At 44.4% G+C, this 16,306-nt stretch overlaps 1 long non-coding RNA gene across 1 annotated transcript in view; it reads right to left on the reverse strand.

Annotated features, from left to right (window-relative positions):
* Positions 1–16,097, reverse strand: part of LOC130607302 (uncharacterized) — a 122,562-nt gene extending 106,465 nt beyond the window's left edge. Inside the window, exon 1 of the long non-coding RNA XR_008974210.1 lies at positions 15,998–16,097. This is a non-coding gene — a long non-coding RNA (uncharacterized LOC130607302). The remainder of the gene's footprint in view (positions 1–15,997) is intronic.
* Between the last annotated feature and the right edge of the window lie 209 nt (positions 16,098–16,306).

Raw genomic sequence — 16,306 nt, forward strand, 5'->3', positions numbered from 1 at the left:
AGAGGATGCCGTCACAGTGTTATTAATTTAGTTGAGAATAAAACAAACAGGTCTGTACAGCCATCAAAATCACTACATAAGTCTACAAGATAAGTTTGTCACGGCTGATGGGAATTTGCAGTAATGCCTTGTGATACATGGTAGGAGTTAACAAATAGAGAAGGAGGGTATCACTTTTCTAGGAAATTACTGTTGAGAATTCAGGAATTGAAGACAAGACAAAAGGTTTGCTATAGTTCCATTATATTTTGTATGGATTTCCGGAAAGAGTACTGTGATAACAGAAACAGACGGGAAATTTAGAGGCAGTAGTTGGCATATTTATATTGCAGCAGTGCTACAGACGCACCAGGTAGCATACAAACGCATTGGAAAACGGTGTCTGTCCCAAGATCTCTGGGCTAATGCCACTGTATTCTGCCTCTAAAAATATATTTAGATCAAATGCCATTTAGATCAGTGATTGAAATTATTTTGATAGTGTAATTATGGTCTCTGGGGACCACTTGTCCTTTGCGCAAAGCCATAGCACAATTAGCACTACAGTGTCTGTTAAAGGAAAGCATACGCCTGGACCACAGGAGACCTCACACAGTTTCAGATTAAGCTTGGGCAGAAAGCTTGCATAAAGCCTTCTGTGCCTGTACTGGCTGTTTCTCCCTCATGTCCACTGAAGTAAAAATCACTCAACTTTAAGAAGAAATTGAGAGAAGGCACCACGATGTGTACAGGATTCCTCACTGCTTTCTAAAACCAGCCATTTTACAAGTCTGAAACCTAAATAACAAAGCTGAACATTAGCACCATGTCATTCACTTTAGCTAAAATGAACAAGTAAAGAAACCATTCTGCCTCATACGATTTGCATCAGAGGATCACAGGCTAGCTATGTCTGAAAAGAGGCAGAGAGCCTATGAACCCAGTCATTAAAGTGGAAAAAATAGGCCGAAGATCAGCTTTGTCTCAAGATAACTGTTGCTCTCCTCTTATGCCCAAGTCCCAGCACTGTGAGACCCCTTGTCCTTTTATACCTGCCTAGCCCCTGCCAGGAGACAGGAAAGCTTCATACAGGGCAACTGCATGGGCACAGAGACCCCAGGGCAAAGCCAGGCTTTCCAGGTGAACCAGTGTTGATGACACTTGCTTTGCCTCATTTAGGGTAAAGAAAAGCCTGTTTCCCACTCCTCCTGGTCATGAGAGTCCCCTCCACTCCTCTTATGTGGACAATGGGGAAGACACCATGCAGTAGATCCTCAGATCCTCTCTGGTGATCCACACTGGATCACTGTTTTCCACCAGTTTGTCTGCAAAACACACTAACAATAAACCTTCACTTTTGTGCAGCTGCTAAAATTTCATAGAGTTACTACTTGTGCAGTGACAGTACAAAACAGCCTTGTTACAGTGTAGGCTTTATGGCACCTGGATATGCCTAGGGACAGATGCTGACAGCAGAGCCAAAGGGATCTTGAAAACAAGTACAAGAAACAAGGTAGGGTTTCATATTTGGCAAGTCAGCACAGGGGAAGCAGAGATCCATATGTCATTGTGACATTACATACTCTTGTAAGGAAAAGATGCTGAAAGCCACCCTGGATTCAAGCATTGTTACTTTGTGTTATTTGCAGTGCCACATAACCTGTGCAAACACTGCACAAGGAAAAGAAAAAGAAGCCCTCGCCCCAAAAGACTTGCAAGTACATCAACAGCCACTCAAGAGAGGACATTCATTTTCCCAGCTGGATGCGATGACCAGCTCTGATGAATTACATTTGAACATTACTTGTGCAAGCAGGTGAAAGGCTGCCTTCACCCACACAGGTTGCCCATTGACCAGGAGTCAGGTCTGAGGTGGACACTGGGCACTCGAGATCAGCAGAGCCCTGAGTGCAGGGATGCCTGCTTGGGACCTCAGCCTCCACAGCACGATGGGTGGCTTCACACCCAGCCCTAAAGGACAGCAAGATAACATCTTTGCAGGGAAATCTCAAATCTCTTCCCTTGGGATAAGCATGTGCTTGGAAACCAGTGGTATAAAATCCCTTCTCAGTGATTTCAGAGAAGAGATACATGTATAGTTGAAGCTCTCAAGAATTCAGTACAACTTCCTGGCAGCTACACAACTCCCAAGGAGACTGCAGGCACCCTGGGACCAAGAGACCCCCAGCTGAGGACAGGAGCACCAACACATTTTCCTGTTTATTCCCCTTTCCTGAACTGCCCTGCCTCAGAGATGGCTTTGGGAAGGAAAGGATTAGGGATGTTTTGATCAGACTTGACTTGTTAATAGAAAGGATAAACTCTCCATGACATCTGACGTTTTGAATTCACACAACAGAAATTTATTAATATTTCTTAGGGGGGAGAGGGGATGGAATTTGTCTGGGAGGGATGCACAGTGCCTGGGCAGAGATGGGGAGGGGTTTTGCAAGAAACAGAAGCCTTCCCTAGCCTTGGAGAAGCTATTCGCCACTCAGGGGCCAACACTTTCAAATTTTTGCAGAGATTGATGTTTTTAACATGTAGAAACACTCTGAGGGAAAAATATTTTGCATGTGTTTAGCATCCAAGATTTCTCCATTTTACTTGCAGAAGAGACTGATTCTCTGTGCTCATTCATTGCTTTTGGGCAGGATGGGCCAGAAAGGTAAAATTTGGGTCCAGATTTCAATTGTGCTGGCACATGAGGACTCAGACTGCTGTGCAGCTAGTAGCCAGCTGTGAATCAACACTCCTCTGACATTGGGGCAGACTAAGCTTCAACAGGAAAAATGATCCTATACCTTAAACCACGTGGCATGCCGCTCCAGAGAGCCCAGTAATGAAGGACGACGGTATTAACATTCCAATCAAAACATCCAGGAGGAGGAAAAGGAGAACTGGTACTTCCAGTGTCAACTCCAATTAGGAGGAAATAGAAGCCACAGATGAGAAATGGGAAGCATCTGTATGTGAAAGCACATTTAGCTTTGAAGCTGGTGTGGGAATATTGGCTTAGTCCTTATTTTCCCCAAGTGTTATGTCATCTCATGTGTAATGTTGACACTTACAAGGATTACTTATTAAATAATTCCTTTACAAACAACAGGGAATAATTCTGGCCTTTGATATAGACAGATTATGATCTCAGATGCTACTATAAAGATCTTATATTCATCTTAACAGGCTGAGCACATTAAGAATCAGGGAAGAAAACACATGAGTGCAGAAGATGGAAACTAAACCAAAGAACAGGAAAATCAGAAAAAACATGCTGAGCCACAGATTTGAAGTACCTGAGAAAGGGAAATCATGAAGAGATTAAATCAGTCTGCACCAGCCTTCAATTAAGTAAAAATTGTGTTCCATGCCAATCTGGGCAAAAGGCCTTCATTCTCTAATCCCCAAATACAATTTTTTTCTCCTCCCCCCCCTTTTTTTAATTTTTTTCCCCAAAACAGTTTCACATTTTGGGACTGCAAAGGAAAAGTAAGGGGGTTACGAATAGCCTGCAGACGTTTAATTAACCTGACACTGCCCTCCGGTCAGGCACAGGCAGCTCCCAATTACCTGCAGGAGCATTATCCAGGTTGTGGATGAAGCCTGGCATGATGCAGAGACTCCGAGGCCAGCTCTGTATGGGTGCAATACTGCACGTACACTGCTATCCTGCTCCTCCTAGTCCTGGAGCAGTTCAGCCTGTTTCAAACAGCACAGAGCCCGAGTTAATAAGGTCTGCCAAGCCTGAAGCAGCTCTCTCAGGAGCTGGCCTGGATATTGCTGCATGCTGCAGAAGCATGAGCACAGCACATCGGCACCCATCATCACTTCAGGCTCCAAAATGCTGCAAGCAGACTGAGAGACCAGAGCAGTGAACTCCTTTGAGGTTGTTTGTCCCAGGAGGGCTCAAGGATGGAGAAGCACAAGACCACCAAGCTTGGAGCCTCTCACCCCACCCAGGGTGCTGCATCCATCTTGCATGTTGCAGAGTACCCAGCAACTTCCCCACCATCTGGTATGTCCACAACAAAAATGAAATAGCTACAGATGCTGAGCTGGCCATTACCTGCACCCCGAGTGCTTTGTGCCACAGTCTGTATTATAACAGAGTGCCAGAAATATCTGTGCTGATGGAGAGTCTGAATTCAATACTCGTATCAGGCCTGAAGCAGAGCTGCATTGCTGTGTCTGGAGAACCTGGACCCAGTATCACAGTCCAGGCAGGCTCTGCTTTGTGGAGAGGCAGCAAAACTCCATCATATTTTACAGCAAACTTCGGTATCTTTCTGCCTGAAGTCCTGAATGGGCAGATGCAAGGGGTCAAGTGATTCCCCCCATTATGGTTTCCCTGAACGTAAGGTGCACTGTACTCGGGGTCACTTTGGCACCAAGATTTTTTTTAAATGAATCCTTTCACTAGGACATTCAAACTGTCCCCATCTGAGCATCTGCTATAACATGGATGTGGGGGAATGGCTCCTTTAGAAATAAGCTGAATCAGAAAAAAGAAAGAGCATTAATTTAATTTGTTTTCTCAAACTGCAAATCCTTGTACGTGCTTGAAGCAAATGAGGCATTAAAGCTGAGAAAATGCATTGAGGCCCTTCAGCAGCACTTCCTTCGGAGGAATGAGAATGGGAAAGGCCCTTTTCATACTGTCCCATTGTCCCAGCCAGTCACTAGGTGTTCGGCCCTGGAGCTCCAACTAGCAGCACAGTATGGGGTTAGCCGGAGCAATGAGCGACAAACAATTTAAAACTTTTCCATAAATCTGAAAAACAAAGAGGCTTTTTATCACGGCACTGAAAAGAGTAAACGAGCAGAGCCTCCATCCCCAGAGCCCACAGCACCAGGGTGATCACAGCAATCAAGCTGATGGTCTGACAGCAGACCTGCAGCAGGCAGCCCTGTTCTTACAGCAAAGAGAAATCACTCAAGAAATCCTTCCCAGTTGCCTGCTACAAAAGGGGAGGGCCTTCCCTCTGAGCCCCAGGATCCTTCCTGCTGGAAAAAGCATGGTGCCACTTCTCCTGATACTCATACCCTCAAGAGGAATAGCTCCCTCAAACCCTAAGGGTCACAGCAACATGACAGAGGCACAATAAGGTCCACTATTAGCCTCTTCCTGAGAATCTCATGCTCTTTAATAAATCAAGCTAGAAACGCCTTATTTTTCAAAGCGGCAAGTGGAAAAGCAAAGCAAGAAGAACTTTTTTCCAACCTAGAGAGTGGCACAGGGAAGAGAATAAAGACTGAAATGACTGAAAGCATGCAGGACATTTTATAAAACAGTTATTTTTCCCCCCAACAATGGTACTCTGTCCCTGACATGAATCAAAAATGTCACAAGGCAGTTTGGTGAGGCCGCATGTGAATGCTGGGTATTGAGCTGCAGCAGCTGCAGGCAGACTTTGTGGTTAACCCTGCGAGACTTTCACTGCTACAGCTGGCTTCGATTCTGTCGCCACGTCCAAGCTGCTCCTTCCCACTGCGCTGCAGCTAAATATAATTACAGCCTTATCAGTGTCTGTGTTTCATTCCACCGCAAGCATCACAGGACCAGTTCAATGGTAAAGATGTCAAACTAAGACATATATTACATACAAGCCTTCTTTCTTTTAACGCCTTAAGGTTACACTTCATATGCTTTAAAAACCTAAAAGCCCAAAGTGACCTGAACTTAGATCTGTGCTTATTCAGGAAGCATCAGTTCACTTTGCAAAATCTTGAAGAGGAGAATTAATTATCTTTGCCTAAGAAACATCTCTCCCTACATCACTTTGAAGCCTTCTCTCCAATACCAGTACTAAGAGGTCTGTTGCCATTCCTTTACAATCCACAGCACTCAGACAAGCTACCCACTTGCATTTTTACATCCATGGTATCCAGCTCCACAATAGGACACTTTCTCTAAAACTTTCAGCATAAATGTTTCTCTCTGCTTCTGCAATACCAACAGCAGAGTCCAACAAGGCAGTAAAGTTAGGTTAGTGAAAAGCAAATATTTTAAGTCTCAAGCATCATGAAAACTTCTGCAGTTCCTCAAGCTGCTGTTGGAAGCCTACAATGTTTTCAGCTTCCTTGCTTTTCCAAGCCTCTTCCTTGCAATATGCCTTCCCTGCACAAAAAGAGGTAAGGAAGGCAGAGCTGGAAGAGGAGGTGTACAGTTTAAGTAACACAAGCCTGTGTTTGCATGAAACGTTTCAGTTTAAAAACAATCTTTTAAAAAATTACTTTTTAGCAATGTGTAACCAGCTTCAACCACCATATCTTTCCCAAGGCAGCATTTTAAACAGAGGTCTTGACTAGTGAGTGTCCCTAAGCAGGTTCAGAATTGCTCTACTGGCTCTGAAGTAAACTCCTCACGGAAAAATATGGAATTGGTTTTAAAGTCTAATCAAAGCAATTTAGCTTAGTTCGGTAAGTCGTATGTGCTTCTATGCAGCAGTGCAAGCCCTTGCATACTGATTAGTTTCATTACAGAGGTACAGGCTACTGCAAAGGTACTAGGTTCCTGGGGGGACTGGGAGAAAAAGGAAACCTAAAAATCCTGCTTTCATCGGTGGATTTATACACATTTACATACTGGGTCAAGCTTTATGCACTTGCATTGGCATAAGCCCACAGCCAGGTTAGCTAAGCGGAAGATCTGTTCACTACTACAGAAGTGGTTTCAAACAAGGACCTATCATCCTCCGCCTGTGGTATTTGCAGGAATTTTTCCTGGGGTCCCACTTTCTGATTGTGTAAATTTTTCCTTACAGGACAGGCTTGGCCTGCCATAGACGGAAAGCTGCAGTCTTTTCTGCCACTGCATCATCCTCTCCCGGCTGTATCACCCTCTGACACCTTCCCCTCCATCAGACCCCCTAAAGTACACCCCAGTTCCCTGCAAACCAGCCCTTCAGCCAATGTTGTCTTTCCAGCTCAGATATGCGATAGATATTTTTAAGAGCAAGGCACTGGAAGACACATGTCAACTAAAAACTGAGGCCCTTCAGATGTAGCCTCTCAAAACACAAAGGCATGTGAACATGCATTAGCAAATTCCAAAGCAATCAAATTGCTTGTGAGCACACATTATGTGTACAGGATAGCAGGGAAGCAAGGAAAGCTCCTACTTGTCTCCATCATCCCAGCCTTCTCCACCTGACAGTGTTTTAGCCCGGAGCATACCTAAGGGCTACAGCACAAACTGCCCACAAGGAGAACAGTAACATGAAAAGCTTCATTGCATCATTAGGCCACAATTTGTGCTAATCCCCCAAATTCTGTGGGAGAATGTAAGCATCTAGGAAACTCATGGCTGGATTTATACCAACTGTCATCCTTCTCCTTTACTTAATCCCTACTCCATCCATAAGCCCCATTTTCTTTACACTGGGGGGGGGGGGGAGAATTAAATTCCTCCTTCTCTAATTCTAATACAAGCCCGTGACAGCGAGCAGCATTGTTTTATGGCAAAGCATGCCCATTTTTAATCACGCAATTAGAAAAATTAATTAGAAAATTAGAACCAGAAAGATGAAGAACAAGTGGAAAAGGGACTCTGGGCTGCACACAAGTGATGAAAGTGGAACATGGTGCCAATGCAAAATGCGGTGATCTGGTCACACCAAAGCCAGCCCATGGTACCCACCACAAGGTTCCTGCATGGGGTCTCCAAATAAAATCAAGGAGACAGGGTATAGGCAAGAGGAAGAAACCCTTGTTTCAGTGACAGAGTGAAGCTCAAGAGAGAGCTCCCCAGCAGGCACCCTGTCTCCCCCAAACCCTCACCTCTCCATCATATGCCAGGGCATTAGGCCATGCAAAGCTTGGAGCTCAAGCAGTGAGGGCTACCAGAAGATCTGTGGTGGATGTAGGTGGTCCCTTCCCTTTCTCACCTTCTCTTCCCCTTCCTGATTTTGGCTTGGTGAACTATGTTTCGCCATCCAAGAGGAGGATTTTGTGCCGCAGGGGCTTCTGCCTTTCACATGAGCAGCAGAGCAGAGAGCCTGACTTTCCACAGTGCAAGCCTCCAGCACCATGTGCTGATGAGGAGGAAGGGTGTTTACCTTTTACCCTGGCCAGAATTATTACACTTCTAATTGTATCCAGCTGCCTAAGCACTCCTGCCTCCCCTGCTGCAGGCAGGCCTTTACTCACTGCCTTTATCAGTAGGTGCCACCCACCGCCCTGCCTGGCCCAGGGGCAGAGGTGGGTACCACCAGCATCACCCTCAGCACCTCAGGTGCAGCAAAGAAGACATCTGTAGTTGCCCAACAGCTTTGTCCCTATTCTTGACATTATCAGTGCACCTGAAACTGATCACCAAGCAAGGGAAGGATTCCTAGGAGTGCAAAGCAAACAGGTGACAGCTGAACACTACTGTCCCATACAGGTATTGGCATCAACTCACACTACCTCCCAGGGCAGAGTCTGTCATAGTAGTTACTAAGACTCCGTAGTTGGAAGTATACCATATTTATATTGATATCCTGTCAGCATAACTTACACCTGGACTTACACCAAAAAGCTGCTGAAATAAATTATCAGCATTTCCCTAGGTCTCCTCTTTCCTTAGGCCCTCACTCAGAGACTTTTGCCCAAGTATAATTTTTCAACATTGATTTCCCATGTGAAATCAATGGGGCAGCTCACACAGGTCAAGGCAAAGCACTCACAGTCCTGAAACTTCAGCTATGCAACATTGGCAGATGAACTTGAAACACGCACTATCATTTTGAAAGTGCGCTTTAAACTCACACCCTCCACAAGGACAGGAGATGCATATCGCATTGCGCAACCAAATTACCTTAATAGTAGTAGATGCAGAGAGACTTAAATGTTCTATACAAAATTCTACAGCTCGGTTGTAACAGGTGTGCATTATGCAGATTTTTAAAATACTGTGAAATTAATGTTTCCAAATTTTAAATGTTTGGACTATTATTTACCAGATTGCACAGACGGGTGTGCCCGATTTTAAAATCACTTTTCTCCTGTAACAACACTTTAAGAGAGCTCAAGTCTCATCACGCAAGCCCCTCATAAAAAATCATCTTAGTCAACTGTACACTGCCCATAACAAAGCTACATTTCTCTGTAGCTTTACTTAAAACAAGAGCAGTGAAGAAAGGATTAGCATATGACAGAGCTGTGTCAAACCTCTGACAATTTCTACATCTCAGATTTTGCTTAATTATTTTTAAACAAGATTTTAGTCACCCCAACATTTTAACCTTGTTTGACATTGGAGCTGAGGAACAACACAGCTTTATTCTAAACTCTTGTGAGATTTCCCACATTTTGCATGCTCTGAGTAAAAACAAGATCTGGGACTCCGAGACAGCCTAAACAAATCATGCTGCAAAAGTTTCCTGCTACAAGTTTTGGGGATAATATATTGGTTAATCACATGCAAGGATTACGGCTGAGAAGCAAGTCCATCAACAGTTATTGAAGGGGAAGAACAAGAAAAAAGTTGTGCAAACTCACAGATCCGCCAGTGCAGCTCAGCAGTATCTGCAGAGATATCGACACCGGTAAAGATGCATCTTCGCATCTACCTGCTTCAGTTCTTTCCACACACTTTCGGAGAAAAAGTAGCATGAGCCACACTCGGATCTCAGCTGCTACAGAGCATTCCTGCTTGGCTAGTAGCAGACAAACACCAAACAGGGAAATCCTAACGTGAAGAGCCATAACTGTAGGCTTTTGGGGGAAAACTCATGATTTGTTCTGTAGCTGCCAAGTGCCTGGCAAAATTGTGATTGATCACCAAGCCTCCTAGACATCACTGCAAGATAGATAAGTAGCAATTAAGAAAGGCAGAATCCCACTGAAATCAAGTTCTGTTACTGAAACAAAAAAACAGAAGAAAAAAAAATAATTAAAAAAAAATATCAACAAACCTCCATTTCAGTGGTTTTGGGGTTTCACAGGAAGTATTTCCCTAAGACTTGCTATATTATTTCTCTTTCACTTAAACTTACCAAATTCTAGGACGGTATAGCCAAGAAAAATACCTGCATGTAATGAAAGTCAACAAAGAAAAGTTTCTTGTTTAAATGAAGCTTGGAAAGGCAGGAGAGGGCAAGAAAACTCTGGTTTTTGCTACTCCAAATCAAAGCATACATTTGCTTTCTGCCAGCAGTCACACTTTTTGGACCACCTTACCCCAGATCTCTGCTCTGTTTTGCAAAGCATCGCTCACTTCAGTGACTTGGAAAAAATCAAGGGAGAGAAGGGAAGTTGCAGGGAAAGACTTATTTCATTGCAGGGCTCTCACCCCACCACCCCAGTTGCATGGAACCCTGGCACAAGCTCTGCCAGTTCAGCCTCAGTCCTGCCCTCTGATTGGTACCTTATCTACCACTCAGCTTCTTGCAGAAGAGGGACCTCAATAGTTAAGGGGCTCCTGAAGAGACATAGCTAGCCCTGCACCTCCAGCACACCTCCCAGTTTGGAGATCTACATTTTTGTTGCGGTTAACTGATAACTGAATGAACAACAAAGCCAGCGTGAGAGCTCAGATGTGTTGTCACATCTCTCCTACCTCCTGGCCACCATTGAGAGATTTTGTTTCTCATTAGGTCAAGCACATCCTGCCATCCATCCTCTGCCCTGCACAGGGCTGATTTAAAGGAAAAGACGAGCAATGCCCAGCCTGAAATCCTAGTCGTACTCAGCTCCAGGATGTTTGGCCACAGTCTTTTTAAGCCCCTGCCCCAAAGGCCATCACGTTTACGGTGGTGGCCCAACTGCCCAGTATGTCCCTCTGACAGCCCCCATACATTTCCCACTCATTGTCCCACTGTCATTGTCCAGTTTCTCCCTCTGCAGCACTGCCACAACAGCACTTTTCATCCCTGAAATGCACCGCACAAATGGGGAGCACAAGTCAAACAAAAGCTACAGCCACTCTGTTTACTGTGGAGAAAGATCAATGAGCTTCAGTGAAAGGGCAGGAAGCTGATGTTCTCACTGTAACTTGTGGGTAAAACAGTGAATAGTGCTATCGAGGCTGACAAAGGCTCATTTTTTCCCCTCCTGGTTTTCTTTTTTAATGAAGAATCCAATGGAGAGTGTTATCATGTAGTTATCAGCAGGCCATGAAATGGGGAACATCAGAAGTTCATTCAACTCTTTCTTTTGCTCCAAGTTAAACAGAATCATCAAAGGGCACAAAAGAAAAACTCACACAAAGACAAACTGTTAGGATTTAGGAAAAAAGAAAAAACAAACAAAACAGGAACAGAAATCCAAGACCACATTTATTCGGCACCTTTCCCATGTCAGGGTGCATAACAGAGCATCCCAATGGACTGGCAAAGGAAGAGCATGGCCAACCTACAGAAACAGCTAACCTCTCCTTGCATCCCAGCAAGGCCACTGCTGCAACAAGCCAGGCCTTAGGTCCCTATTTGAAGGGCCACACCTGGTGTTTACATGATTAGACCCTTCTTCAGGTACATTGGGAGCACACGGGGATGCCCTAGTCTAGGCATCATCTACATCTTGGCATTTACTACTGGGCACCATAAAAAGGGAGCTGTGCTGAGGTGGAAATACCACTGGATTCAAGCCTACTCATAAATAAGGAGTGTGTTGTCCTTCCAAAGACATACCCTCCCCTTCTATTACCAAGGGGTGTTCCACAAGGTGAAGCAAGATAGAATCATAGAGTAGTTAGGGTTGGAAAGGACCTCAAGATCATCAAGTTCCAAGCCCCCTGCCATGGGCGGGGACACCTCACACTAAACCATCTCCCCCAAGGCTCTGTCCAACCTGGCCTTGAACACCGCCAGGGATGAAGCATTCACAACCGCCCTGGGCAACCCATTCCAGTGCCCCACCACCCTCACAGTAAAGAACTTTGTCCTTATACCCAATCTAAACTTCCCCTGTTTAAGTTTGAACCTGTTACCCCTTGTCCTATCACTACAGTCTCTAATGAAGAGTCCCTCCCCAGCATCCTTATAGGCCCCCTTCAGATACTGGAAGGCTGCTATGAGGTCTCCACACAGCCTTCTCTTCTCCAGGCTGAACAGCCCCAACTTCCTCAGCCTGTCTTCATACAGGAGGTGCTCCAGTCCCCTGATCATCCTCGTGGCCCTCCTCTGGACTTGTTTCAACAGCTCCATGTCCTTTTTATGTTGAGGACACCAGAACTGCGCACAGTACTCCAGGTGAGGTCTCACGAGAGCAGAGTAGAGGGGCAAGATTTTGCAGCTGTTCATGGAAGTGTTCTTAAACCTCTGGATACATTAACAATGTGACAATATGACAGAAAGGCTGCTGCTGGAAAAGGGTCAATGCATGTATAAACATCATATTCTCCATCACCTTCAAACTATGTGAATCTGTCATACAGCCTACATACATGCATGCATTTGGCTTGTGCATTAAAAATACACCTGAATAGTTAAGTATACCCCATACAATGTGCACACAATATGCACCACATGCATGCTTAGATCTGCAATACTGGTAAAGAATTATAATGCTGTCATACAACTAATGCCAAGTGTTTTGAAAACATGAGAAGTGAAAATCTTTTTGCTCTCCCAGGACTCCTTTGCAATGTCTTACATATAGAATTTCAGGCTCCAAATTCAAAGTGAAGCTTAGCACAGGGGAAATTGCAATTTTTCTTGAAGGCTCAAAGGAAAATTCAGGATTATATGAAAGACATGAGGTTAGTTATTAGCAATGCTGCTCTTCAAAGGAACATGGAAACTGAGAAGACTGATGTCATGGGAAAGCCAAGCAATTGGTGAAAATGTTTTTAAAGGTTAACCCTTCTACTGGTTCTGAAGAACTGTAGAGACTTGGTAAGATTTCCTTCCTGCTTGCTCTGTGCCAGAAGTACGATTCCTTAGGCTTATCGCTTCCAGTGAGCCTGTTTTCCTACTTAAAGTTTCTCATCCTCATTTTATACATTGATATAAAGCTGGTACCTGCAGCACTGTAAACACAGCAGCATATCAGCAAGAGCAGTCGTTCCCAATTAGCACATATTGGCCACTGCAAAGCCACTAAGAGCCTTCCAGTCCACACTGACCTCCTAGGGGTCCCAAATAGTCAGAGTAGCAGATGTGCATGGGTACGGTCACTATTGTTTGTTCCATGTGAGCACCATTTGCTCAAGCTGCTGGCATGAAGCTAAATTAAACCAGAAGCACGAGAGTATTGCACTGTTTGGGCCTAACATCAGCATGATTGAAAAGCTGATAGGACAAATGCTGGTCTTGCACCTGCCTGCCACCTCGTTAGTCTCCAATGTTGCCTGCAGCCCACTGGTCTTGCATAAGATGCACACGGATGGAGGGATGCAAAGGCAGGTTTGAAGCAACCTTGCCCACATTCAGGTTTGCCCACCTCTGCCTCCTGTGTCAGACCTCAACTGAGCCAAAACAAAGGTAAAAGCATGCTGCTTCACCAGGATCTGTGGCATAACAGATCCATTCCATGCACACGGGCAGCCAGAACATGGTCCTCTTTCTGTTCTTCTTTTAATGAAAATTGACAGGCCAGTGCTTCTATTAAGGTGGCTTGCAGCAGAAATAGAGAACATGTAACAGTGACCCACCCCAAATAAAACACGCAATCCTTTTGCTTAATAATTGCTTCTGCTAGTCATTACTTTAAATTTCTGTAAATTCCTTGGCATGGTCCTGGCTATACATCACTTCAAGGTTTTTACTGATCACGCAAGTCAAAATCATCATCTTCCAGGAATCACGGAGATGCATTTTGTGTCTATATACAGATAGTATCAAAAATAGACATCCCTTAGCATCTCTGAATGTGTGTGCTCCTTCCAGAATAATGGTTTACATGATAAGGTATTCAGCAACAGTAATTACACTTTAAGTGTATATCCTGCCTTAATCCAACAGAACTTTCAGCTTTCTTTTGGAGGCATAACAGTTGAATTGATCTTTTATACAGAGGGACAAATTTAATTTTCCAGCTCCAATTTGGAAAAGAATGCCTATTCAAGACAGCACTTAAGCTTCACGGAAGTCAATGGGACCTAAACACATGTTTACAATTAACCATGTGCTTAAGTGGTGGTCTGAACTGGGGTGAATAAATGTGAAGTCAGTAGGTCTGCTTGCATAAGAAAGAATTACCAGTCTGGGAGAGAATTACAGAATTTGGCTATAAGGGGAGGAGGGGGATTAGTAACAAATGTGTCATTCCTGAAAGTAATTTACTTAAAGAAAGCCATGGCAGAGCCGTTTAAAGTATGCACTCAGATTAATTAGAAGGACAGACTTAGAACATAATTATCGACCAAGGACAACTGTAAATTTGTAATAATATATCAGAATCATCAACTGACTTTCAAATGAGATCTACAGAACCAAACATCCTGCTCAGATTTAATGAGTTCCAGCTCGTTTCAGGGCTAGGTTGGGACTTCACACAGAAAACCGGGTAAGTGCAGGCCAGAGAAGTAATTGTGGCTTCAAAAAATGAAATCAAAGAGCATATGTAGGAGCTCCAAACCCTCCAAGTTTTTTTTTGCCATAGCAGTGTATGATAAAATATGAGAACTCGTCAACAGTTTAAGAGGTTTAAGCTCCCAAATATCATTGACTGATAAGGGCCTTGTAGATTGTCAGACATTTCTCTTGGTACTCTTAACATAAAAGTTATGATAAATCCCTGTATTTGACATATTTAAAGAAACACACTACGAATTCCAGGCCAGTTTATCATGTACATCACTTATCCTCCTTCTTCAAAGGGCTTGCTCAGGATTACTGACACGAGTAGCTGGTACACCTACATTTGATGAAGTTTGCACACTCCTTTGTTACGCAGAAGAGGAAAAGGAACCATCTCCAGATGTCACCCCAGCTCTGTGAGATCAATGAGAAGTTTAACAACTAAGAACATTTGGAATAAAAGACTTAGGTTTGGGTTTTTTTTTTTTTAAATCAGTGCTCCTACTGCACTTTTAATGCATTACGGTCATGGTTGGCTATGGAAAGTGACCCTCCAAGCTGGATTGACAGCACTTTTTTCAGTGCTAGAAGCTAAAAAACCAAATCAACAACAATTTGAAGAGCATAGAAGCAACTGGAGCCCTTGAAAGCAATGAAGGGCTTCAGCAGCTCCAGTTGAGCTCACCCCAGGGCAGCCACATCTCACTGCAACCACACCAGAAGGCTGCAAGTCCCTGCAGGACCCTGAGGCAGCAGTGGGAGCCATCGCCTCCAGACATCTCCCTCCTCCTTACCAGCTCCAAGAGCAGCAGAAACAGCAACCTGGGCATCTGTGCAGGCTTTTTCCTTTGCAACAGATAATGCTGGTGTCCTTGCACCCACAGGGCATGCAACTATTCCAAGGCTTTACAGGTAATAACCCAGCTCCAGAGGCTTCAACAGCTTTGGAAGTTACTAATTAATACACCACAGCTGCTCTGCCTTCTTCCACAGTACCTAAATCTGGTGAACGTGTGGGTTGTCAGGTTAAGGAGTACAGGGCTCTGAGGTATGAGGAGGAACATGCCATTTCCTCAAATTTTCCTCTCCTAAACTCCAGGCATGATTCTCCAGGGAGTCAATACATTAAAAAAAGCGATCCTTCAGATGCATGCCAAGTGTCTATGTACACAAGGCATAGCATACACATGAGCAGGGATGGCATAACTGCTACTGAAGTAATTTACATCCTTCAGAGCCCTGGTAGGGCTGCTGCTACATTTAGACATATCCACATGCCTCTGAGTTCCCAGGATAAGCTGCAGCATGGTGTCCTTCCTAGAACCCTCTCAAACACACACAAGAGGCAGGCTCTCTGCCTGAAGATCTTTTCACAGGAAAGGGATTGTCTAGCTGCCAGGACAAGTGCCAACCCCCCAGTTGCTTTAACAGGCTACCCCCAAGAATTTAGACTCTACATACACAGGGTTACAGCTGGCCTCAGAGACACCAGAAAATTGATGCAAGCAACACCTCTGACTTCTAGCAGAAATACTTCTGCCTAAACAAGCAACAAAATACCAATATCTACTTACCTGCTGCCATTCCTTTAAGACCCTGAGACATTTCTGAAACTAACAACAATCTTCCACAGGTTAGAAACCTGTTCCTCCACTACACATATCCAAGCCTCATGCTAAACCACCCAGTATAACCCCAGCTCCAAACCCCCTTTCCTGAAAGGGGCCCTTGAAGGGCCTCTTTTGAAATATCACACCCTCTGTTTCGGCTGACCTACCTGATTAGCATTAATAGGTGATCAAAATCCCAGTCACATCATCTGTTGCTTAATTACCACCAGCTCAGGCTGGGAAAACAAGTTAGGAGGCCACTCCTTTGCCCAA

Source organism: Pezoporus wallicus, unplaced genomic scaffold, assembly GCF_028554395.1.
Source record: "Pezoporus wallicus isolate ANWC-B61680 ecotype Strahan unplaced genomic scaffold, APGP_CSIRO_Pwel_v1 contig_5485, whole genome shotgun sequence".
NCBI classification, from domain to species: Eukaryota; Metazoa; Chordata; class Aves; order Psittaciformes; family Psittacidae; genus Pezoporus; species Pezoporus wallicus.